The sequence below is a fragment of the Hirundo rustica genome, chromosome 12 (genome assembly GCF_015227805.2).
Source record: "Hirundo rustica isolate bHirRus1 chromosome 12, bHirRus1.pri.v3, whole genome shotgun sequence".
Lineage (NCBI taxonomy): Eukaryota > Metazoa > Chordata > Aves > Passeriformes > Hirundinidae > Hirundo > Hirundo rustica.
In genome coordinates, this window is record NC_053461.1 from 18,775,378 (window position 1) to 18,801,378 (window position 26,001).

Genomic DNA, 26,001 nt, shown 5'->3' on the forward strand with positions numbered 1-26,001 from the left:
TCTCTACATGGGAAAGTCAGTATTTTTGTAAGAATTAGGAGGTAATTTCACCTCCTAAAAAGATTCCTTGGTGATTTCTTGCAGTATTTCCCTACATTTTACAAAGGTATTGAACCTTAATTTACTCTGGGAACTGGTAAATATTGGAAGTGTTAATTTCATGTCATTTACTGTCAGGAAATTGTGAGGCATTGACTGAGGTTAATTCCTAATATTCCTTAAGTAAGTGCATTTCATGGAAGTTTTCATTGGCCAAAATGAAGATTTTTAGGAGCACTGCATCCTTTCAGAACTGAAAGAGATTGCAGAGTGGGGGAAAAAAAAAAAAAATCCCCTTTAAATAAGATTTAAAATAATAATTTCTGGTTTTAGCCATTGCCTAAAAGAGGCCCAAGGAGTCCAGTCATGGGGTTGCTTCCAGCTGGTTGTGGAACTTCCCACTCCAGTCCTGCAGGCTGATCTGAGCATTGAATTTCACATCTGTGAACTCTTTCTTCAGCTGCAGGTTTTTCCTCTGGCAAACCTCCCTTTTTCTTCCTCTTACATTAGAGCTGGGATTTTCTGGATGTAAAAGGGAGGTGAAAGCTCCTTCACCTGCAGCTGGCAGCAGTTAGGAGGAGTATTTGCAGGAGGATGGAGGGAAACCTGGAACAAACCACACACAGACTTCCAAAAACCCCCTCAAATCTGCATTTTGAGAGGGAGCAGCATCTCCTCCGAGGATGGAGGATCAAACTCATGTCTAATTTACCACAAAAATTCAGCAAGACTCCTGCTGTGCATCAATAAGGGATGGTGTTTGCTTTTTGTCTACCTTTTGTCCCACTGCTCCGGAGCCTGAGACTTGCAGGAACCAAGGAACCATTTACCAGTTTCTTTAACCTGCAAATATATTAATGCCTGCCATTTTTATACCCTCATTATCCATTTATTGCGAGGTGAACCACTCTGAGTTCATTAGGATAAGCTGTCTGAAGTATTTCTGAGCTTCTACTGACGCTTTAATGGCTTTTGTTGAGTTCATCCATTATCCTTTGTGCTTTATAAACATGAGTTCCCTCTGTGAAGCTCTCTCTCCCCCTGCCCTGATGCCTGTGTGTGTGTATTTGGCTGATTTGCCAGCTCTGCTTTCAGCTGGCCTGATGGCTAAATCAGACACAGAACCGAGGGGTGGAAGCAACAGTTTTGTTCTTCCACCTAAAGCCAGTTCAATTCGAATAAACATCAAATCTACCTGACTGCATCTGCTTGTCAAGTAGCGAACGTCTAAAACCCAGAACCTCCACATATGAACTCCAGAGACTCAAAATCATCAATCTGGGCAAAACAGCCTTTAAAAAACCTCCCCTGGCATGAGGACTGTCTGACAGAACTGTGGGAAATGCAGGGAAAAGAAATAACAATTGCAAAGGACGAGATGCTATCGCACTTGATAATGTCCTTCGCTGCCCCAGCAGCGGCAGATTGCTCTCAGAAACGCTGTCTCATCCGAGTGAGAGGAAATCATGCTCTGAGTCTCTTACCCCAAATGCCAGTGATCAGGTCAGCAGCAGCAAAGTGCCCCCAGCACCTGCTGCCAGTGAATGAAAGGTCTGTCAACAAGCGAGTTAGCACCAGCGCTGATCTGATTTGGGGTGAAGCACAGCCCTCGCCCCCAGCAGCAGGGCCCGGTTTAATGTCACCGCTGCGGCTCAGTCCACTATTACAAGTTTCTCAGTACGGTACGAAACAAGCCCTGCAGAAAGGCAGTGGCAGCAGCAATCTGTCAGCTATTTACTGAGCCTTTCCCTGATTCCCTCCCTCGCTGCTGTCCCCGGCATCTGCCTGTGGAATGTGGATTGGGCTCTGCTGTACCCGCTCACAGGGTTTCCCTCCTCTTTTATCCTATAGAAAGAGATTTTTCTCAGCTCCCAGGCTTCCTTTGCATGCTGAGCACCCCCTGATCTCTAAAAGAAATATTGAGATCGAGCTGGCAAGGGAAGAAATCACTAAACTGTGTTTGTTTCTGTGCACAAAAAGCTGCTTTTCTGAGCTGGCTTTGCGAACTTGGATGTGCAATCTGGCTCACCTGAGCACCTCATTGCTTACACTTTCTATGGCAGGATCAGGAAGCACGTCCTCAAAATGGACATTTCACGGTGATTCAACTGAAGTTAGGAGCCGAAAGTGTTGTTTTTATGTGGAATATGCAGAGTCCTAAATAATCAGAAGGGAGATCGGGCTGATCTGAGTAAACATGATTTTTCAGCCCTTACCTAAGACAGCTGTCAAATGGCAAAAGGATCTATTGGCAATATGGCCACTGTTGAGTTAGCTACAGTATTCCTCTCTCCCTATAATTTTGCTTTTCACCTGCCAAACCTACCCATTTATATGCTTATATCCTGTTATTATAGAAAATCCGGATGACAAATTGTGTGTCTGCAGCCCTCTTTGTTCCCATTCTCCAGCCCAGTGAGCATTCCTGGTGTACATCAGTTTTATGTGAACGTAGGATGTTTGGGGTTTGTGAAAAATGTTGCTCCGCATGATTCATTTTACTGCAGCTAATGCCAGGGAAAAAAAATAATAATAAAAAAAAAAATACACACAACACCTCTATTGAAAATAATGGCCTGCTTCTTGGACTTTGAACATATATTTCTTTTGTCTGCTTGTTCTTTTGTTTAAGCCACCATCCAGGTGGAATAATCAGGTCTCTGCAAGCAGGAACCTATCAGCCCTGGCATTATAGATCATGGTTCCTCAGCATCAGTCACTCCTGTCAGAGCAGGGCCCGGTTTATTTTCAGCTCCCCGGAGCTGTGCCCATCCAGGGGCTGCTTTGGGGTGGGCAAGGGGCACAGGGTGGGTGTGTCAAGTTTTTGAGGCGTCTTCTTTGAAGACTGTGACGATGGGTAGCCATAAAAGCAAAGTTCTTTATGGCTAAATCAGTCCCACGAAGGCAGAGTTGTCACAGTACAAGCTGGTAATGCAGAAAGCCTCTAACATGGAATTTCTAAATTCCAAGCAGAAGCAGCGACAGCACCCGCAGTCTGTGTCCTGTGAGCATCTTTATCAGTAGCAACAACAGCAGCATCGACGTTTTCTTGAGTCTTGTGTGTGTGTGTTCTCAGAGTAGTGGATTTTTGCTCTATTTTTAGCCAATTAGGTGCTTACACAGGTTTTCTGCAGTCTTGCTGGGCCAGTCCTAAGATTGTTGTGTGACAATTTTCATAAATTCTTACACAAATTCTACATGTATAGCTCTGTCTGTTCTATCCAGGAATTTTTAGCAAGGCTACGTTATTTTTGTTATGCCTAGTGCTTAACTTTGCAAAAGGCAATGCCGCTAAACTTTAAACTAGGTCTTTGGTCCATTTCTTATTAACTAACTCAGTCTCTTATTTGCTAAAGTACTTAGAAAATACTTTATTTTTTAAAAACTAAACTAGCACTTCTATCTCATGTCTGTGTGGATTTATGTATTTCAGTTCCTCTGGAGGTTCTGATTCAATCCTCACGTTTCTGGGCACTCCTGGGCCTGTGTGGATTTGGCCCAGGGGGATTTGTATTCCATCATGGGTGTCGCAGTGTGATTTTTAGATGGTGGAGCTTCTGCCTATTTCCCAATAAGCATCTCCTGTGGAAAAGCTGCTTGGGAAGGATTCAGGCAAAGCAGTCACACACACCACACAGCTGGGCTCAGACAAGAGAGGCAAGAGAAGGGCCTTTTGTATGATAAATTCCAGAGAAAGTTTCCTCCAGGAGGGGTTTTTGGCTTGCTGACCAATAGAAAACAGCCACATTTCTTGAGGAACAGCTTGAGGATCCAACGGGTGCCCTTGGGCCAGTTACGGTGAGAGGCACATGGAAGCTTCTGGTTCTTTTCCTTATGAGTGAAACAAAGAATGAAACCCAAATCCTTTCCAAATTTGGGAACTCCTGGCTAGGGTGTGAGGGCGCCCTGCTACACTGATGCCCTCAGCCTGAGCTCAGACGCAGGAGAAGCTGTAAAGAAGCAGAGATGAAACCTTGGTTCCACCCGCATCAGGCGTAAAACTCTCATTGACTCTGGCAGGGCCGGGATTTTATTCCTGATATGAATTTTCTGTCAGACAATTTAAAGATGCTTTTACGAGGAAAGGAATCTCACCATCTGAAATAGCGTGTTTGCAATTCTGGAAATGTCTGACATATGTTTTAAGAGTGTGTCGTATTTCCTGCCAGGAGACTTTACGATCTCATAGCTTTGTTGGGAGATACCTTCACAGGGGCTGTGATAAAGCAGCTGAGATGTTCCGTGATGCTGCTGGAGGTCATTTTAAAGTTACAACTTTTTATTTTTTAACCAAATTGCTGAACCTCACTGTGGTGTTAAAGTACAAAAAAAAAAAATAAAAATTGTTGGTATTTTAGGTTGGGCCTCTTCCAGTCAGATTTGATGCTGAGAGAAGCTGTACTTGGTTGTTTCATAATCAGAATTGTTTGGGTTGGAAAGGGAATTAAAGATCTTATTCTACCCCCTGCCATGGCAGGGACACCTTCCACTGTCCCAGGCTGCTCCAAGCCCCAGTGTCCAACCTGGCCTTGGGCACTTCCACAGATCCAGGGGAAGCCCCAGCTTCTCTGGGAATCTCTTCCAGGGCCTGCCCACCCTCACAGGGAACAATTCCTTCCCAGTCTCCCATCTAAACCTCCTTTCATTCCATTTGAAGCCATTTTCCCTTGTCCCGTCACTACAACACCTGATGATTTTTGTGAATGTCTTTATTTTACTTTATTACTTCAATAACACACCAAAGACCTTGTCCAAAATCCTTTCAAAGCAATACGTGGCTTTCCCTTTGCTTTCAGAGGACCCTGAATCATTAACACAAAGAATAATTGCTTTTTTTTTTTTTAATCTTTGTTTGCAAGTACCACAAATATTCATGTGCTTCTACATCTTTGTCTGTAATTGAAAGGAACCCGCTTTGCACCAGCTTTGTGTCTTTGCTGAAGTTCCCCTGCCGCATTCCAAGCGTGCAGTTATCAGCAGAATCCCATGCAGGATTTTTGTGGGAACACGGTGCCTATCTCGTGTCACTGCTCTCCACGAGTTTAGCACAAAATACAACCCTATTAAAATTACAATGCATTTATCACCTCGCTCGGTTCAAAGAACTCACGAGCTGCAGAGAATTTAATTAAAACATGATGATTTAATAGGCAGGCTCCATCTTTTGTTTACTCAGGAGGTTGAGATTCTGTTTAAAATTAGGTCCCAAATTTAATTTAGGCTTCCACCAACCTTGTGATAGAAATGAGACTCCTGGAGAAGGAAGTGAGTTGCAGAGAGTGAGAGCATCACAGAGTAGTTTGGAAACTTGAAGATGATGGGGCTCTCTATTCCTTTCCTATGAGGAAAACAGGAGGCACTGAGGAACAAAGTGTTTTCTTATAGGATCATGGAATTATTTCTGCAGGAAGGGATTTTAAATCTCATTCCATTCCACCCCTGTCACTTTCCACTATCCCAGGTCGCTCCAAGCCCCATCCAACCAATCCTTCTTGCAGCCAAGTATCCACAAAGATATTCTCTCACCTGCTCATCATCACCACTGAGGCTGGTATAACCCTGCCCTCAGCCACGTTTCCCTAATTCCATTTATCAATCCTGCAGAGCAGCCAGGCCTGCAGGAGCCTGGCACAGCACAGGGTTTGGGGGCAGCACGTTTCACCCTCTCCTCTTTCCAAGGCAAATATCTCTCGTTCCAGCTGGATCTTGGTGTGACTCAAGCAAGATCTTGTACGAGACTTCTACAAAGAGGGGAAAAAAATGTACAAATCCCTCCACAAAATGCATGATCTAATGTATATATGAGAAAGGGCACCGTGCCAGATTCTCAGTTTCTGTCACAGCTTTAATGAAAAGTGATTTCAGCATTTGAAAAACCTCAAAAGCTGTCCCAGCCAAATGCCATGTTTCTATATTTTCTGAGCTATACATCTGAATTTGAGCAGGATACTCCTTCCATCAATCGAGAAAAGACAGAAGATTTAATAACTGCTCACTAGGAAATTAATTCTTATTTATTATAGCTGTAGCTATATGACAAAATATTTTAGGGAAATTTCCTCTATGTAGCAAAATGCTGCATGGAATAAAAAAGATCTTAATTCAGTTTCTTTGCACAAACCTATCATGTACTCCCTGCTAATGCACTGCAATCTTAATTCAGTGGATCCAGCAATCTGCTTGGATAGTCAGGACATGTGTTTTCTCATCAGAGAGCCCAGCTTTAACAGCCATACCTTGACTCTGAGCAGAAAATTGAAGCTGCAGTGCCTGCTGTGTTCTGCATATCAGCAGCCCAGATTATTCAAATTCCCAGCTCTGCAGCCACCGGTGCCCATCTGCCTTTGGAAAATCGAGGATTCTGCCCCTCCCTGGGAGCAGGCAGTGTTCTGGGATGCTCCTGAGGGCTGTGCAGAGCCCTTGGCTGGGGGTGTGGAGGTGGCCCAGCAGCCGCATCTCCAGCCTGTGCCACATTTGGGCCTGTCTTTGGGGTAAAACGCTTTTTTTTCTCATGTTCTAAAAGCACCACTCCCATTATTTTTTTTTTAATCCAGAAACTCGGCTGGTGACCCCACAGCCAGCAAGCAGCTGGTCCTGAGCACTGCATCCCTCCCAGGTTCTTCCAACACCCACAGGCTCAGAGCTCAACTTTTCTGTCACCAGGGGGGTTTTAGCGCTGTCTGTAGGGTTTAATTGTGATTTTAGCAGGGCTGGGCCAGGTCCTGCTGCCTCAGCCTTGCTGGGCCCCGGTCTGCTGAGAACTGCTCTGTTCCTGCTGAGCAGAGCCATAAATTATTGACGCTGCCTTCATATAGCAACTTATTGACTACAGCATTGTAAAGTACCCTATTAATGTTTTAAGCATTTCGCTTTATTTTAATACAAGTAAATTATTTAGGAAACGTTAAAATGCTTTATGCTTTGACTAATGAGAGTGAAAAGTGTACACAGCGTCTTACTTTAATTGGATGTTTACCCTATCCTGTAGAAATCAGGCATTTATTATTTCACCCTTAATTAGCTGTGCGTGCAATCCCTGATGGATACACGTTCAGGTTTTTTCCAGATGATCGAGTAATTAAGAGGCATAAATGCGCGGATTATTTTTTTTTATTGGGAAATATGAAGTAATTCTGGTTTTCGGTTTCCTTGGTTGCCCTGTAAAGAACTGGTTACTCCACACAGAGGTGTGTTGGCTGCCTAAATTAATGGAGTGCAGCGCATGAAATTTGGGATAATGTAAATAGATTCCAGAGGTGTAAAACCCAGCCAGCCTGGAATGAGGGACGTCTTTGAGCCCCTCTTTTGTCTTTGTTAGCACAGCAATAGCCTGCAAGATCTATTTCTGTTATGTCATAGTGCATTAGAGTCATTTTTAGGAATATTGCAGAGTTGTGTGTGGGCTTAGGAACGTTTGTGGTGTTTCTGAATTCTCCTGATGGCCTTTTGCACGAGGATGTGGAGCATCCACTTTTGTTCTGAGCTGCGTCCTTGCGGGACAAACGGGACACACAGAGATGGCATAAAGAGCCCAGCAATAAACTCAATTTTGTTTTATCCCCCACCTCACCACTGGAGGTTTTCTTTAGAGAAATCAGGCTTAAATCTAAAAACACAAAAAAAAAAAAAAAAAGAAAAACGAAAAAAACACCACACCAAACCGGAAAAAAAAAAAAAACAAAAAAAAAAAAAACACCACCCCAAAAAACCTACCTTATTCTGAGGACAAGGCAGCCCCTGGCCTAAGTCAAAACTCACTTTTAGCTCGATTTAGTTATTTCTCTTCCCCCTGATCCTATCTCGTGTCATAGCTCTGAGAAGTCCTGATTAACAGATTTAAGCTGATGCCTGATCCCGAGGCAGGGCAATTTGGGAGTCAGGAGCAGCTGAGTGCTGGGAGTGTTTGAGGCCAGGCCTTTGACAGACAAGCCCTGTAATGTGCTGTAATGTTGTACCAGAGCAAAGGAGCCTCGGCTGAGGACTCCAGGGAAAAAAAAAAAACAACAGAGCTCTAAAAGAGCAGGCAGCAGATTCCTCCTTATGTATATTTGATCAGCCAGCTGTTGGGGCTGAGCTTTCTGACAATGGTCATGTTTTCTTCTAAAATAAAACACTTCAGCTTCGAGCAGAGGCAGATCAGAAAGAGCTCCGAGTTCCCAGCCGAGGAGGAGGCAATGAAAGGAAATGTGCAGATGTGAAGGGAAGGTGTCAGTGAGGCAGAGCTGCTGAGGAAGCATCCACAGAGGGTGAGGGTGAGGATGGCAGAAAACCAGTGGTGGTGTGTGGAATGAGGAGGGAGTTGCTGTGGATTTGTATTTGAATAGAATTTCTATAGACTAGAATTTTAATAGATTTCCAGGGTGGTTTAGGCTGAAATGGCACCATTCCCTGCCATGGTGGGACACCTCCCACTGTCCCAGGCTGCTCCAAGCCCCAACCTGGCCTTGGGCACTGTCAGGGATCCAGGGGCAGCCACAGCTGCTCTGGGCACCCTGTGCCAGGGCCTCAGCACCATCACAGGGAACAATTCCTTCCCAATATCCCATCTAAACCTTCTCTTTTCCAGCGGAAGCCATTCCCTGTATCCTGTCCCTGCACTCCCTGTCCCCAGTCCCTCTCCATCTCTCCTGGAGCCCCTTTAGGTCCTGGAAGGTTTCTGAGCTATCCCTGGAGCTTCTCCTCTCCAGGTGAGCACGCCCAGATCTCCCAGCCCAGCTCCATGGAGAGGGGTTCCTGTCTGAACATCAAATCCAGCAGGGATAAAGCCAAGTTCTGATTTTTCCAGCCCTTAAGCACCACCCCACCAGGTCACTGGTGACCTGGAATTCCAGGTGGTGACAGGAATTCCACAACTCTGGGTTACAGAACTTAACACAAAGGAGTTTTTCCCAGCCTGAAATATCACAGCCATCTTCTTCACACCCTCTTTTTACAACGTTATCACACAGGCTCCATGAAACAATTAAAACAAAACCCCATCAGGGATGAGCCAATTCCCCTCCAGGCTCCTGATTTTCGGGTTGCCTTTGTGGTGCAACACTGAGGCTTGGCAGTGGTTACTGATGCACCTTTCACTTGTGTGCAAATTGTAAATGCAGCGCACCTTGTCTGCAGCCAATTCTGTCCCCGCGGTAGCTGAGTTTTAGAAGTTTCCCAGATATTTCCAAATATTCTACTTTCTCTTTTCTGTGGAAAAACACATTTTCTCCTTATGTTAGTTATGAAATGTGCTATTAGCCCAGATAGCATTGTTGGCAATAAGGCCTCCCGCTGAGCTTTCAGCACGAGTTTGATAGGAAGAAATGCATCCCTGCGATAAAGACTAAAATAAAAAGCTACATGGAGTGTTTAGATCAGAATGAGAGCGCAGATATTTCAGTGATAGCAACCTGTTTACTCCAGAGGTAAAGCTGGAAAAACCCTGCACCAAACACTGGTGCTGTGGGATAAACCTGGCTGCTCTTTTCGTGCCTTTCAGCAGGAGAAAAGGGTGAGTTTGTGAGGCCTGTCTGAGAAGAGGGTGAAGTGAAAATGCTTTTTAATTAGATATTAGACTGAAAGAGGGGAGATTTATGTTGGATGTTAGGAAGAAATTGTTCCCTGTGAGGGTGGAGAAGGGCTGGGGTGGAATTCCCAGGGCAGCTGTGGCTGCACCGCTTGGAGCAGCCTGGGACAGTGGAAGGTGTCCCACCATGGCAGGGGTGGCACTGGCAAGGCTGAGCTGGAGCAGAGACTGGGCAGAGCTGGAGAATAAAGGAGAGATTTATTGAAAGGCCTCCAGGATCCACCTTGGGCAGGACAAGAGCCTGGCCAGGGCTGCACCCAAGGTGGAACCAAAATGGTCCCAAAATGGACCAAGGGTCACGAGGTCTCACACTTGGATCAGTTTTGGTCCATTTGCACTTTGGGGTTGAATTGTCCAATTCCAGCTCCAGGCTGTGAGGTCCCATCCTTCTTGTTCCTCCCTCCAGCCACCCTTGTTTGTGCTTTTGGGGCTGAAAGTTGTCCTTGGTGTGCAGCAGGAGCAGGATTTGTTTTGTGTGGCTGCTGTGTGCAGAGAGCTGAGTGACCCTGAGTGTGAGCTCAGAGCTGCACCCTGGGCAGCACAGAACATGAAACACAGGGAAGATAAAACTGAAGGCACCAGCAGAGGATGAACTTTAGGGTCCAACCCACACCAGTCTGAGATTTTATAACATTTCTGCTTATTTCCTTTGCATTTCATGACTTCTGATCCCTCTTGTGCCTCTGGATTCATTGCTTCCCTGCCTCTGCACATTCCGTGGGTAAATTAGCCAGAAAATTCATTAATTGTGCATGAACCCTTCCTGTGGCCCTCTCTCATCCCACTGTGTTCCTGCTGTGCAAGAGGCAGGGAGACATCCAGCTTTCAGTATTGTTCCTAACTCATTTTTACGCCCTTGTAAAGCTGCTGCAGGATAAAGAATCACATGTGCTGCTGTATTAGCCCTTTGCAGGCAGCTCTTCCAAGCAGCATTCCATGCTATAGATATCATGGAAAAGGTGCCAAGAGGAAAACTGTTCCCTCTTTACAGATGGAAATAAAAGTCATGCTCAGCTGGGATGAGCTCATCTCTCCTGTTCTGTTTTGTTGGGGTTTTCCTCCCCCCCCCCAAAATGTAGGTTTTTTTTTTGAACTCCAGACCTTGAGCTCCTTTCCTCCTAATCCACAAAATAATCCTCCTAATCCACAAAATAACATCCAGGAGTTCTGTGCAGCCAAAACTTTCCCTGAACTCACCCAGGCAACTTCTGGGAGAGCTCTCTTGTTTGTCTGCAGAAATATCGAAAAATGGAGGCATAAAGAAAAGAACATATTAGCTATTTTTATCACTTTAGCCATTTCAGTCCAAACTGACACTTTGGAGATGAAAACCCAGCAATCGAGATACAGATGGATAAGGGGGGTAAAAAAAAAAAAATTCCCCAGCAATTCTTTGTGTGTTGAGATGTCAACAGGTTTATCATCTCTGCCGGGGATGAAGTGCCCTGGAATAAGAAGGGAAAAGGGTTCCTCCAAAGAGTCACGGAATTATGGCTGAGGTACTTCATCAGGATCACTACAACTGCAGCAAATGCAGGTAGAGAGGTCTCAAAAAGCCGTTTATTTCATATCCCAGAGACAGGACTAACCACGTCATCCCTGTCCTTAGAAATTTCTACTGGTAGAGGTACCACAGCTTGAGAGTGGAAATATTGTATTCCTTAATGGGTTTCCCTGTTAAAATATCTTTTTTTCTTCTTTTTCTTTTCCTTGTGTTCATCCTTCATCTTTCTCACAGATATTTCTGTGTCTTTGAAGACTGCCAGTGCCTTAAGTCTGTTCTTCCTTATTTATGCCACAGCAAGACCAGGTTTCTAGTTAGAAATGTCATTTAGATTGATAAAGTTGGTAAAATCCTCCATTGTGGATTGATTGCAATTTTTCCCTATTTTCTTATAGGTGCTTTTATATATAAACAAAAAAAAAAAAAAAAACCAAAAACTGAAGGGGATGTACATGTGTATTTATAGCAACATACATGCACAAGGGTTTAATTATTTATAATGGTGAAGACACCCAATTCTGTTCATTATAATGTCATTTTCAGGAGCTATTTTTTACATCAGCCATATGGAGCTGTGAGGGATGGCTGAGCTGGCTGCGCTGCTCACAGTTTACCATGGAAGTGCTGCAGAGTCTGTGTTTTACAGGCAAAAAAAAAAAAGATCTCTCTGGGAGGATCAGAGCTGCTGGCTGGAGCCCTCCTGGAGGGGCAGGACGCAGAGGGGAGAAGGCATCCCTGGATGAGACAGAGGGGAAAAAAACTCAAAAATGCCTGGGCAGAGCTCTGGGTGTGCTGGCAGGAGGTCGGTGCAGGTGTGCCAGAAGCAGGTTGGGTTTTGCAGGGCCTGGGATGGGTTTGGGGGCTGGCTGGAGGCAGGAGATGTGAAACTGCTGGATGGCAAGGCAGGGATGCAGGGAATCAGGCAGGACCTCGCTCAGAGCTCCGGGTTTTCCCCAGTGGACGAATCCCTTGCTGCTCTCCGGAAAATAACCAGTTCTCTGCTCCCCTCACCACGCTGAGCGTCTATCAGGAGTCTCCCAGGAGCTGTCCCCACCCCTGGAACAGCTGATAGATGCCACCGTTATCACCTGGCGTCCCCTCCCACAAATCACGGTGACACGAGCCAGCCCAGCGCCCTGGCCCTGCTCACCCGGGGCTCGCCCGCTCGGGGATGAGGGATTCGGGTGATCACATGCAAAGAAAACCCTAATCCAGCATCTCCCAAACGGGAGCGGGGTGATGGATGGGCGTTTGTGAGAGCTGGGAGGGAAACGCTGCCTGCTGCGTCCTCCGAGCTTTTGGCTCCTCTCCTTTCCCGAGATGGACAATTCCAGGAGGAGCAGAAAAGGGACAATGCTTGGGCTGTGAAAAACGGAGCAGCAAGGAATGCCCTCGGGCAGTGTTCAGGGTTTGGGATTGTGCAGCATCTCCTTTCCCTCTCAGCTGCCCTGTCTGCAAACGCATCAAGAAATCTGTTGATTGATTTCTGGTGATAAAGGGGAGGGTTTTGCCTTTCTTTTCAAACAGAGTGTTTCACACAAACCTAAAGATTCCATAACTGTATCACTGTGAAAGATTTCATGGCTAAATCACAGAGTCAACAGAACACTATGAGTTGGAAGGGATCCGCAGGAACAAGTCCAAGCCCTGTCCCTGCACAGACACCCCAAAATCCCACCCTGGGCATCCCCGGAGCACTGTCCAAAGGCTCCTGGAGCTCTGGCAGCCTCGGGGCCGTGCCCATTCCCTGGGGAGCCTGGGGGAAGAACCTTTCCCAAAAATCCAACCTCACCCTGCCCTGACACAGCTCCAGCTGCTCCCTCTGCCCTGTCCCTGTCCCAGAGCAGAAATCGATGTCCGTCCCTCTTCTTCCCCTCAGGAGAAGCTGGAACTGCGATCAGTCTCCCCTCCAGTCTCCTTTTCTCCAGCTGGACAGACGGAGTGCCCTCAGACCACACCACAGAGGCTTTTCCACAGGCAGGAGGTTTTCCCAGGAAGAAATGTCACTCCCCAGCCTGCTCACCTTGCCCAACACTTTGTGGTTTAATGTGACAAAGATGCTTCTGGCTGACTGGGAGATGTGAGACAAACCCCAGCACGATCCTTACAAACCACAGACCTCAGTTCCACGTTTGATGTTCCTTCTCCTTCCCGTTTTCCTTGCCCTTGGCTCTTGGGGGGTTGCTGTGAGTGCCGCCCGGGCTGGAGCAGATGCCCATGGTGGGATACACCAGGGCCAAGCCGTGCACCCCACACCTCCCCCTCAGAGCAGCCTTTGGGAGCCCTAAAGTGATTTTAACACTGCCTGTGCATCCTCTTTGAAGGAGGAGATGCCTCGGAGCGTGTTTTACACAGCGAGCAGAGCCGAGCACAGACACAGCTCCAGACGAAGGAAATGAGTGCTTTGTTTATGACAGATTTCTGTTTTTATTCCCAAGGTTCAGAAGTAAATTACTACAAAAATGCAGACGGAACCTGCGATGTTTGGCTCGGCATTATTCATCCGGCAATCTGGGAGCTGCAGATCAGTGTGTGAGAGACAGCAGCTAAAATATGGGGCTGCTCCAGCCTCTTCTGCGCCGGTGTAAATCAAGAGTAACTCTCAGCAAAACCAATGGAGCGTAAAATTGGTGTAAGTGAGAATCAGTACTATCTCCTGTACCTATACGTCAGGGAAACTATTTGTTTAAAGCGTTTATAGACCCTGCTAGCATAAATAGCTTATTTTCTTACACATTAAAAAGATCAAAGGTAGCCAGAGTAATTTTCTGGCACGAGTAAAACAAACATGTATATTTATTGCCGAGGAACTTGCAGGAGTCGCGCTCTCGTTGAGTCTGAAGCCAAAAATAGTGATTGATTTTTTTTTTCTAATTTTTTTTTCTTTTTTTCTTTTTTTTTTTCCCCTGGGTTTAATAAAAGGCATCGCGGCGCTCTGTGAAAACACGCATTCATTTTATTTGATTGGCACCTTCAATTTTGGATGTATATCCTAACTAATGGAATGAATATTGCGATGCACGAATCAATTATATTTGTTCAGTTGTCAGGTTTGTAAAGTGAGAGCTGTTTAAATTATATATCATCCAGCTGTCTATACATTAGGCTGTCTTTACAGACAATACTATCATCAATACATTTGCTTTAATGAGGAGCTTATCAGCATCCCCAGCTCATCTCTCATCCCCTGCTATTTCAGGGAAGCAATGGAGTTTTAGCCTCAAAATAAGACATTCCTCACTTCAACACCAGCAGAATAGACCTGATGAAGAAAGATTTGCTGCTGTAATTAACATCACTTATCATTATTGAAACGACTGGTTTACAGCCCTTACTATTTATAATATTTGCACAGAGTATTTTGCCTTGGATTTTAGGCAGTATTCTCCAAATGCTCAAGTCTTAATGCTGGTTCATCTCTAAAATTATTTTAGTGTGGACTTAAAACACCCAAGCAATGATTTTGAGGCTGTAATTCAGCAAAGGAATGGCCCTTTGAGGAATCAGGACTAGGAACAACATTACAATCTTCTATTTGCTGTAATTTTACCCTTTCTTGATCTTTCCTACAACTTAGTAATTTGACAGTTATTAATTTTTTTGAAAGAATTATCTGGTGAAGCAAGAATTAACATCAAAACTCATTAGACAAACAAAGAATCCACCTTTCCTTATGAAAAGGGAAAGGATACATCAAGTGGGATTTTGTAGGAGTAGTATTCAATATTTTTATTAGCCATCTAAATGGTTGAATACAAAACTTCCAAATTTGTGAATCTGAAGTACTTTGAAGGATGAAAGTTGAATTTCAGATTGCCTTGATTTCATACTCGATAGTACAGCTTTAATTTTCTGAAATTGGATTATGACCTGTATGTATTTAAAACTTTTTTTTTTCCAGATTACATTAGCCATTTGTATTATGCAAATAATGAAAATGGCAAAAACATCATGAATCAACCCAAGAAATTTTTTGAGGAAGCTGGGTAAGTTCTCAGCTTTGTAATTAGAGTTACTTCAGATTTGCAGAGGATATAAAGAACTGAATTTGGTAGAAAAAGGGTGAATTTTTGTTTGACCAGTAAGTTTGGAAATAGTTTAAAAACTCTGCTGGAAGTTGGAACAGCATGGTTTTGAAGGTCCCTTCCACCTTTTTCACATAGCAGCTATAATTTACAGATCACAGAGCACTTATTGCTCCTAAAAGATCAGGAAACAAGAAAGGAAATTCATATTCTCTCAGTGCTCAGGCTGGAGCTGTGCCCACTTTTTCTGTCCCTGTCCCTAAATCCATCCTGAACATTCAGTTGAGGTTCTAACAGTGGGGCTGAAATAGGGTAATTCCTGGAGTACAAACTTTCCCGCTTCTGGCTGCTAACCAGCCTCTAGTTCCCAGCAGAAAGGAGGGATATTTCCGCGGGAGCACACTCTCCTGCCGGCTGGAGACCCTGGCAGTGCGTTTTCCCAGGTTTTGTTCTGGTCTCTGCCACAGAGAGGACAGGACGTGGAGGGAGATCTGCCACTTGGCAATTCCTGTGCTCTGGAAAACAGATCCAGAGCAGTGTTTCCAGCTGGAAAACAGCTGCACTGTGAGTTCAGGGATCCCCTGGCAGGATCCAGATCCACTCACAGAGAAGGGGACAGGATGGGGACAGAGCCCTGCCTCGCTGGCACCCTCAGCATCCAATGGGACCTGCTGTGGACACAGGGCACTGTGGATTTAATTAGCACAGCCAATTTGATAACCAAGATGCCTTGGCAAGAACAAACAGCTTTGAAGGTTACAAGAAGATTGGAACAAGTCTGGCGACAGGAAAAGAAGATCGAATCAATCTCTGCAAGAGAGAGATGTTGCAAAATGTGTAAGTTTTTTTGTGTGATGTTCAACTTAATCATTGTAGTAACAAATTACCAGCCTTCCTAGAATGGGGGATAAGCATTTGGAAACCGCAGTAAAAAACAGGTTCTGGTCACCAGTCTCTTCTCTGGTCACCCCATCTCTCTGTCAGTCATCCATTCCCTGAGGATCAGCTGTTTTCCAGGGAGTTCAGGGCGGGAATGTTGGTGGTGCTGTGCCACCAGCCGCTGGTTTTAACTCTGCTGGAAGTCTGAGGAGATGTTCTTTTCTGAGGCACAGGGCTGGTGTCTGAACTCGGCCTGCTCCGTGGCCAGGAATGTTAATTCACACACGTGAGGGACTCCAGTGACTGATTCAAAGCCTTTCCTGAGCCCGCAGGTGCCCAGGAGAGCTGAAGTGATGTTTGTGGAGGAGAAAATATGCAGGGATTATGCTGGAAATGCCTTTTTTTTTTATAACACTGACACTTTTTCACTTTGGGAACTCACAAATGGAAGAGGAACGTTTATCTGTCTTGAGGTTTGGGTTTTTTTCACTCGTGTGATGTTCTTGACAGCATTCTCAGGGTACCAATTTGTTACTTTTAATGATAATTCTCCGTCCACATGAGAACAGGCATAGATGACACCCAGACACACACGCACACTGCACTCGCCTGCATCAAATATTTATGCATCATTATTGGCATTAGGGATATCTGAAACCCAAATTTGCGGGAGGCAGTTTTGTAGAAAACGAAATTATGGAATATTTGTTCGCCCAGTCAGCTGCCCTGAGCCCATGTCTCCTGCAGAATTAGGGAGCTGTTTATTTATGAGCTGCTCTCTCCCTCAAAGAGAGCCCAGGTTGAACAGGATGTTTGTTTACAAATTGGCCAGAGAGAGCATTGTTCTCGGCTTGATTTGCAATGACTAATGAGCAACATAATTTCTAATCATAGCTTTTCCAGCCTGCCACGCTGACAGGCGCGTCCTGCCCGCGCTCCTCTCTCCGCGGCACGGCGCAGGCAGGCCGGGGATGCTAACGAGGGAACAAAAAGCAGAGGGAGAGACATCAATGTGCCAGGAGAGAAAAAGGCTTTTCCAGCCAGTGAGCGGGACGGGGGAGCATTTTTCATCCCGGGGTTCTTAAGGATGCGTTTTTAACCGTGCGCGCAGCAAACGCGGGCGCTCGGGCCGGGCTGCGGGAGGGGATCAGTTTGTCTTTTAATGAATCAGAGCCTGGCAGCCACCAGGGGTAAATAGAGCATGAGATCTGGGCGTGGGGAGTCGTGCAGGACGGATCCCGAGACACCCCGGCCTCTACAGCGGGCAGGGCTGGAAGCAAATTGACGTTGACAAAGCTTTTAAGATTCCTCTCCCCGTAGCTCGACGTGACAGATGCTCGTTCGTTCTGCCACCTCCTGCAGGGTGACCCCCTCCTCGACATCCCAGGGACGGCCCTGCCCGAGGGTGGCTCTGATTTCCACAGCACCCCCAAACCAGCCGCCTCAAGGAGCTTTGGATCCTCCCGGTTCCCCCCCCGGAATCTGGGAAGAGCCAAGCTGGCTTCAGCCCCCAAGTTCAAAAACGGATTTATGAAGGTGAAAAACGGGAGGGGACGGGGCGAGGGTGTCGAAACACATCCTCAGAGGTCGGAGTGCCACGCTGGGCAGTGCTCTGCTGGTCCCCTGCCTCTGTGTGTGTCCCCCGTGTCCCCTGCCCGCTGTGCAGGCTCAGAGATCCCCCATGTGTCCCTCCAAGCGTCATTATTATATCCAGATATATACACACCGTTATTCCTTGATAAACCCGTGTTTGGGCGATCATCAAGGTGGTTTCTCTGGCACCCATATAACAAAACCCTTCCAAACGAGCTGCTTTGGCTTGAAAGTGCTTTTTATCCACTTTTCTCCTAGTAACAAAGAGCCTCTTTCAAGTGGAGATGACTCTGATAGCACCGGAGATATTAACACATGTTGTTGCCACAACCCCTTTAACACTTCCAGGAATTTAATTTTAATTAATTACTTTCTAGTGAGAAGGGAGAAAGTGAGAAAGCGATCACCTGCTTTTCCGGGGAGGAAATGCAAAGTTCGAGCCTTCTCGAAAGACTTAGTGAAAGGGAAAACAAGACTGCTACATTTTCTGCTTCTGATTTCAGGCTGGAAGATACTTAGCATCAATTATCAGCTCATTTTTTGCATTTTAATCTCCTCGAATCCCAGCGGCGTGTGCCGAGTGCTACCAGGAACGTGCTCCTCTGCTGCCACTTCTCTGACCACGGATAACAGGAGAGGATCCCTGTTGCGGCAGCAAACCAGGAATGCGGAATGATGACACAGGATTTAGCCAGGAGCCCCTCAAAAGACAAAATTAGAGGTGTACCAGCTAAAATCACGGAGATGGAGGGGCTGGGTGTCCTCGTTTTGGAGGTGCTTGGGCAGCTTTAATGGAGGAGGGCTGTGGTGGTTTTTGACACGTGCTATAATGGTGTGCGTCACGGTCTTCATCTTTTCATAGGGACGTGGCTAATTTCTGATGGCATGTGTCACATTGCATATGTCGGTGAAATGTAGGTCACAGCCTAAAAATATGCACGATATTAACAACATCTCTACGATAACGATTGCATAGATGTCCCTTATCGCAGCAGCCGGGACTGATCAGAAATGTGACTCCGGGAAAATGGTTTTTTTACAAGCCCCGTCTTTAGAAGATGGTGGTGAAAAGCGAGGCTTTGGCGGGGCTGCTGCTGAGGAGAAGGAGGGATTCTGTCTCTCTGGAGACATTCCTGGAGGTGGTGCCTCTTCCCGTGGCAGAAAGCTGAGGAATGCTGATCTGTTCATGCGGCAGTCGCTGATTTATGCGCTTTGGCAAAGGCTGGAAACAGCTCCTGGAGGGGGAAGGGTGATGGGAGAGCCCTGTTTGAGGCTATCCTTGGAAAAAGGCTGCTGGGCATTCTCCTGCCCTCCTGCCACCCAAGGGCTCACTGATGGCATTCTTCTTCTGCAGGGAGCAGCGCTGGTGATAAGGAGCCACTCTCCAGGCCCTGCAGTTCTGTGACAGAGCCAGAGCTGCTGGAGAGGCAGCAGCTGAGCGAGCATCCCTGGGATTGTTGTCCTCTTACTTTTGCTTTCCTGACAGTGACCAAGTACCTCCAAGTGAGCCTTACAGCGCCCAGTCCAGGTTCTTCCAATGTTCCAATTCCATGCTTTCCATCAAAAGCCCAGTCTGAGCAGCACATCGTGACCTTGAGGCTTTTTCCTTTGGAAAAAAAAAAAAAAAATTGACAGAAGCAATAAATGAATCTAAAAGACTCATCAGACAGAAGTAAATTAAGTTATGGGCAGGATGATGGCCACACATCTTTTAATAAGGCATCATCTTATATCCTCATTAGAGAAAGTTCGTGTTTACGTCTCTTTTGCCAGCTAGAAAACAAGGTCATGATGCTTTTCCAGCATTTGAATGCTGCTCTGATCTTCCACAGCTGCTTTTATTGTAATCAAATAGAACTTCTCCAGTAGCTGCCAGGTCAGGCTGTGGGGCTGGCGTGAGCTGAGCGATGCTGTCAGCACGTGTGGGATGGAAGTGGGAGCGCAGCTTGCTTTTCCTGGCGAAGGAGAATTAGATACCCTAATGGACTCACGAGTGTTACCGAGAAATGAATATGAAAAATAGATAAAGTCAGCTCTAAAAGCCAGGTGATTGAGATATAGAGAGGGAGAGACAGACAGGATGGGTGCGTGTCCAGTGCAGCCAAGCTTTGAGTGAGGGAAACATGAGAAGAGATTGGATGGAAAACCATTTCATCCCAGTCAGAGCCCGTCTAACGCCACTTTAATTTGATGGTCAACAACTGGAAATGAAATGGGAGCCTTGCAAACAGCTGAGCTTCCAAAGGGCTTCTACAATTTCACCTTGATTCCATCAGAAATGAGGCATCAGGGAGGATAAGAATGTTCATCTCAGCCAAGACACTTCCTGAACTTGTTTATTTTACTCCAAAATAACTTTTTAGGTCACAAATCCCTTAAATCACAGCCCTTCTCATGTCTGACCTGCTTCTGCCTGTGCCTGCACCACCTCAGGTCTGGCCAACACCTCCTGCTTTGCTCCTGCTGGTAATTTTTCCAGGTGTTCCAGGGATTAGGCTTTGCTCTCCCAGCCCCCAGCTCCAGCAGAGATGCTCCAGCATTCCCTCCCTGCTCCCTCCTCCTCTGCCAGCTCCTCCTGTGGAAAAAGCCCATTTTTCCACGAGTGTTTGCAAGCTTTTGAGAGGGGAATTTGCTGGCTGAGGACAGCTGCTCTGAAGGCAATCAGAATCCACGGCATTTGTGGGAAATAACCTCGATAATCCCACCTCAAATGAAGACGTCACTACGAACAGCCCATGAGAATGCTGAGCCACAGGAAGCACGACAAGAGATAATTCCCAATCCAGCCAAGCACCTCTCCACCTTCCCTGAAGTTCAGGAAAAAGAGCTGTAAGGTCACCTCTCCTGAGCACACAACCCTTGCTTCGCTCTGTCCCAGCCTCAGTTTTACACCACTTATGAGAGAACTTTTAGTTCAGCTTGGGAGACAACAATTATTAACCAGCTAATCATGAAGAGACAGAAAATACCTGCGCTGTGGGCAAACAAAAAGTGTCCTCTTCAGTCCGGTTTCTACAGGAAAAATGTCCCAGTGCCACCGTGGGAAGGAAAGCAATAGATCACTGCTGAGAAATCAGTCACAACTTATAAAACATTTCATTGATGTTATGGAATTCTGGTTTAACTGACGGTATTGGTAGATTTTCCCCTTAAAGGCCAGATGATTTCAAGAGGAAAATGCTGAAGACACTGGGTTTAAATATTTTCTAGGGTTTGGAGGAGTGACATGAAGGATGTCTTGTTTCTACTACATAAAGTTATCCATGATCAAGACAAAGATTAAGAATTCAGGAGTGTGTTTCCTATCCCTCCGCAATATTTTGGGCATGATTGATGCACATTTTGCATCAATCCCACAAATCACATTTTGCCTGAAAAGCAGAATGAAGGACAGACGATTTCCTGTGTGGATATTGCTGTGGGGTTTATTTGTGTGAGGAGAAGCTGCTGAAATGTGGATGGGGTCGTTGGGATGATAAAAGAGGAGTGCAGACCACGGCAGGGAGGTGTCGAAAGGAAAAAGCAGGAGCTGGTGGCCCTTTGTGACACACCTGGGACATCACTGCTGTCCTGCCTCGTTCCTTCTTCACCTGTGGACGAGGCTGAGGGACACCCCAGGACAGCCCTCCTCATGTTCTGGAACTATTTGCAGGTTTTATGTCAGATAAGCTCTGCCTTATGTCAATAATGTTGAGATAGAGAGCACTGCCTTAAGGGGCAAAAAAAAAAAAAAAAATTCAACCACACAACAGCAAATAAGAAAAAAAAAATATGATGCAGACTAAAAAGCCTGAAAAACATGAGGTTTTCTTTTACTGTGGAACCATCAACACAAACAAAGGAAACAAATTATTTTTAAAGTTCAGATATTGAACTCAGAGAGAAAACCAAAACTGCTTTCCCTGCTGTTCTTTTCAACATTCGCTTCATGTTTGATTTGGAAGTTAGATTTGTCTCCACTCTAAAAACGTGCCCCACTTTTATCTTAAGTATTGCTATTTCCAAAGGAACAAAGACTGCTCCTTATCGGCGTCTTCCGGCTGGACTTCCTAATGCATTTGATTTCCAGCTATTAACCTGGGAGCTCTGTATTCGCAATCACTTTGTGGTTTCCCAGACCCTACGGGTTTAGAGAAGTGCATGGACATTCTTATAAAGATGATGGCTTTGTTTTGTACTCTGCAGCGTTTGCCGATATCCTCCTGGCTCGTGGCTGGAGCCCACCAGGAGATTGGCTATCCAAACCCCTGCCCGTCTTCTTGCTCTGCTTGCATCTCTGTTTCCGCAGAGTTTTGGGTTATTTTAAAGCATTTATATCACTCTGTTGTCCTCATGCCAACAGAGAGAGTCACGAGAAGTTATTAAAACATGCTGGTGAGTATAAAATCATAAAATCGTTAAGGTTGGAGGAGAGCTGTAGCATCACTGAGTCCTTAACCCCTGAAATAGCCAGAATTCACTCAAATCCTTCTGAAAACTGATTTAGAAGTAAAACCTCTCCCTGAATATTCTACTGCCATGCCTGAAAACTGCTGGACTTAGCGGTGTCACGGTGAGGGTGCTGGTGGGAGTCAGAGCCGTGCCAAGCACCCCCAGGAAGGAGGACTGGGTTGTCAGAAGAGCTGGATTTGGGGACCGTAAATCCTGGAGCCAGCCCAGATCCCAGCTCCCCCTGCTCTCCGCAACACTCCCTCAGTGCTTCTTGTGGAAACTTCAGTTAAGGCTAGAATATTTCAAGCAAAAGTTTATAAAGGCTGCTTTTCTATCACAGGATAATTCAATACTGTTTCAAACAATTTGCAAAGTTTACTAAGAACTTTCAAATCACGTTGCAGCTCTTTCTGTGAACAGGTAAATCACCAGAATAACTGAATGGTTGTTTCTTTGATTCTTTTCTACCCCTCAATCAGATATCCATGGACTAAAGAAACTTTGTGTTATAAAAGGTCATATTATCTATTAACTTTGTGTCATATTTATCTATTAACATGCGTGCAGACCAAACACATTTGTGCTTGGAGGGAGCCTCTATTTTTTTGGTACGTGGCTTTAGATTAAATTTTTGGTTTTGTTTCCCCCCAAAATTATCTTTACAATCCTTTAGTAAATCTTGGAATCCTGGCAAACCATCCAGTAAACTTTTGAATCTTAAAGCTGGGCAACGAGTACCCCCAGCCTCACTTTGGAGTGCGTCTATTGGCACAATTCCAATCAGCTTATTAGTTTTACAGATTTGAATTCTCCAGGTACAGTATCGGAAATAACACAAAGTTTCACACCTAGAAACATTTCTGCCTAGATATAGTCAATCAAACCATCATTTGCATTTAAAACTGGTATAAAATTCCACATTTTCTTCTTCCAAATCCCTGCCTCTGTGCATTAGTGCCTTTTATGCATAGCTTGCATGAACTCCCTGTGCACAATCATATGAAGATTATGTTTAAATCAATGAGGAAAATACGTGAAACATCTGGAAGCATTCACATTCCCACAAAAATCCTTTATCTGCACAGCCCATTATGTTGAAACCACAGGAAAAGTAATTTACCTCTCCAGCTATAAAATCTGTACAGTTCTAAAATCTTATCAAAAGAAAAAAGTCCGTTGTCTTATCTACAGAAATTCCGTAAGCAGCCTATAATTATTTACCATAATTTGCCGTTGTTACCATTTGCAATAGAAAAACAGAGAATATTCTGGGTTCATTACATGATGTCTAATTTTCTGTTGCTAAATACAGGCTGGCCTACAACGAGTGCTGGGCTGTGGGAAGCTGAGATGGAGAAAGGAGAATTCTTTCAGCACATTTCTGCTGCTCTTGGCACCACGTGAAGGACCCTGGGTGGCTGCACACACCTTGCCCTTGGGTTTATAGCCCGAAGTGGAAAGGGAAACTTCCCTCTGCTCGTTCCCCTGACACCTCCTGGCTTTGTCTCTCCTGGGCCGTGGGATTTGGGGGTTTGTGACTATTTGGAAAACTTCCTCATGGAAAGGGGGGCCAGGCACTGGCACGGCTGCCCGGGGCAGTGGGGGATCCCCATCCCTGGAAGTGTCCAAAGGGGTGTGGATTTGGCACTGGGATAAAGGTTAGGGATGAACATTAAAGGCTGGATTTGATCTCAGAGCTCTTTTCCAGCCTTGATGGTTCCATGGTTCTGTAACACTCCAGGAGCAGCTCAGCAGGTCCAGCTCCCAGAGATTTTCTCCCCATTCTGCACTCACAGATTTGGGGCAAATTTTGCTTCACTGGTGGGAATTATCATCCCATTAACCCCCCATGTGGTTCAGTCCTTTACTAATTATTGTTTTTCTTCCCCAGAGGCAGTGGCAGATGAAGAATTCCCCACGCTGGGAGCTGTGCAAGAATCACCCAGCTACAGGAAACTGCATCTTTGACCCAAAATCTTCTCTCTAGACATCAACCCCCAGCCAAGAGGCAGATCCTGCGTGGAAGCACAGGGAAGGGTACAGGGAAGTTGATCAGCAGCACAGCACGTGGGATGCCTGAGCTGGAGCCTGCTTCCCTCTGCTCTTCTGGAGCGCAACCCACAAACCAAACTGGAGCTCCTGGAGATCCTCAGCAGCACTAAATAAAGCTCCCTAACACATGGAAAAACTCAGCTAATCCTGCCCTCCCTGGGGGGTTCTGAGAGAGCGTTTCTCCCTCTGTTTTGGCACCTTTCTCTTATATTTTTCTGTGTGGGGTTTTTGTATTTTTTTTTTTTTCTCCCAAGTTTCTCACTGCAATTCCATCCGCAGACAAAATCCCTTTCCTGACAGAGTGGAAGCATCAGCAGGAATGAACTGGAAGCTCCTGTTTGTGTCTGTGCTCCATTCCTGTGAGGAGACACACCTGAACTGAGGCCAAGATCGGTTCCCCAACATTTTCAGGTGGGAAGAAATCCGCTTTCACCTGGTGGTACAGAAAAATTCCCCCCCCAAATCCTCCCGGCTGGCTCCCGTGCCTGGCTGGGGACAGCTTCAGCAGCTGCACTGCTGAAAACGCTCTCAGTGTGCTGCTGGAAGATTAGTGGCCACTTTACCCAGCCTGTGAACTCCAGATAAATCCCAGAACAGCAGCAGGAAGAAAGCAACATAAGCTGCAGCAGAAGGTCTCCGTTTATTGCAAATCCGCGTTCTGTGCCTGCTCGAGCGGCTCCAGGGTAACAAACTGCTCTACCTGCCTCTCCAAATACGCGAGATCACCAAAGCAGCTGCTGCCCTCACCTCTCTCCATCGCGTTTGTGCCGCTCTGCTGATCTGGAGTCGGTTGTGCCCCAATTAAACCGCTACATTTGTTATTCCTGTTTAATCCCGGCGCTCGTGCGCCGTTTTCTGATGTGTTGCCTCTGGTGGGGAGGCTGGGTGTGGGGGTTCTGTCACTTTTCAGGGTTTCCAGGTCTTTTATTCCCATTACAGGAAGCTGGGATTGCTGTTTTTAGCAGCTCCACGGGTCCTATCACCCAGCTGGGACGTGCTGCTGGTGTCATCGGTCTCTACATCCAGCCCAGGGGCAGCCCAGCACTTCCCAACACCCCTGGGATTTTTGGCACAGCCTGGGCAGAAGCTCTGAAGGCATGAATTTCCCTGGCCACCCTTTCACCAGAAAGGAATTCCAGGAGCTGGACTCTGGGGGACTCATGGATCCCATCCAACTCAGGATATTTGGTGACTCTGTGAAAGCTTGGCCTGGCTGAGGGTGGATTTTTGTCCAGGTTTTTAAGGGTGATGGGTTTCCCTCGATTCCCGAGGTTTTATGTGATTATACTGCCAGAAGAAGCACCCAGGCAGAGGGAAGAGCTGCAGTGCTGGATTTTCCCCAGAGCTGCCAGACCTTGGGGTGCCCCAGCAGCCCCAGGGCATGGACAGCACTGTCCCCAAATGTCCTCGGTGTCCCTGGGGGGTTTCAGAGCAATGCCATAAAGGCAGTGACAAAAAAAAAAAAAAAACAGTTTTGAGGAATTTTTCAGCTTTTCTCCTACTACAGGTCTACACCGTGAGTAATATTGGCTTACTCTGACAAGTTTGCTGCTCATCAGATACTTCTTGCAGGTAAAAAAGCTATTTATCCCCCTCCCTGCCCATGCTGTAGGTTGTTTGGAAGTGCAAAGTGGACCCAATGCTTTAGAAATGTTTAATTGTAAAGTAATAAATAATAATATATAGGAGATATATAATATGTCATTAATATAATATAATATAATGTTGTTATGTTATGTTTATTATAATAATATATAATAATACATATAAGAATAAAGAAATTCCTGAAGATGGGGCCACATTTTAATTGCACATTTATGGAGTTTGGCTTACAGAATCTACTTTGTGCCAAGACACAATTTGAGATTTACAGGTATTTGTGGGCCATGCCTCAAGGAAAAAACCTCTTTACT

The 26,001-nt window shown here is 45.8% G+C and overlaps 1 long non-coding RNA gene across 8 annotated transcripts in view; it reads left to right on the forward strand.

Moving 5' to 3' along the window:
• Positions 1 to 25,347, forward strand: part of LOC120758500 (uncharacterized) — a 35,544-nt gene extending 10,197 nt beyond the window's left edge. Inside the window, exons 2-9 of one of the 8 annotated variants that reach the window (XR_009208269.1) lie at positions 13,547 to 13,740; positions 15,010 to 15,094; positions 15,837 to 15,970; positions 17,333 to 17,548; positions 18,173 to 18,326; positions 18,960 to 22,456; positions 23,349 to 23,566; positions 23,928 to 25,347. This is a non-coding gene — a long non-coding RNA (uncharacterized LOC120758500). Of the gene's footprint in view, positions 1 to 13,546; positions 13,741 to 15,009; positions 15,971 to 17,332; positions 17,549 to 18,108; positions 22,457 to 23,348; positions 23,567 to 23,927 lie in introns of all 8 variants that reach the window. The other 7 variants (XR_009208268.1, XR_005702911.2, XR_005702908.2 and 4 more) reach the window with 7 other exon arrangements.
• Positions 25,348 to 26,001: the final 654 nt, after the last annotated feature.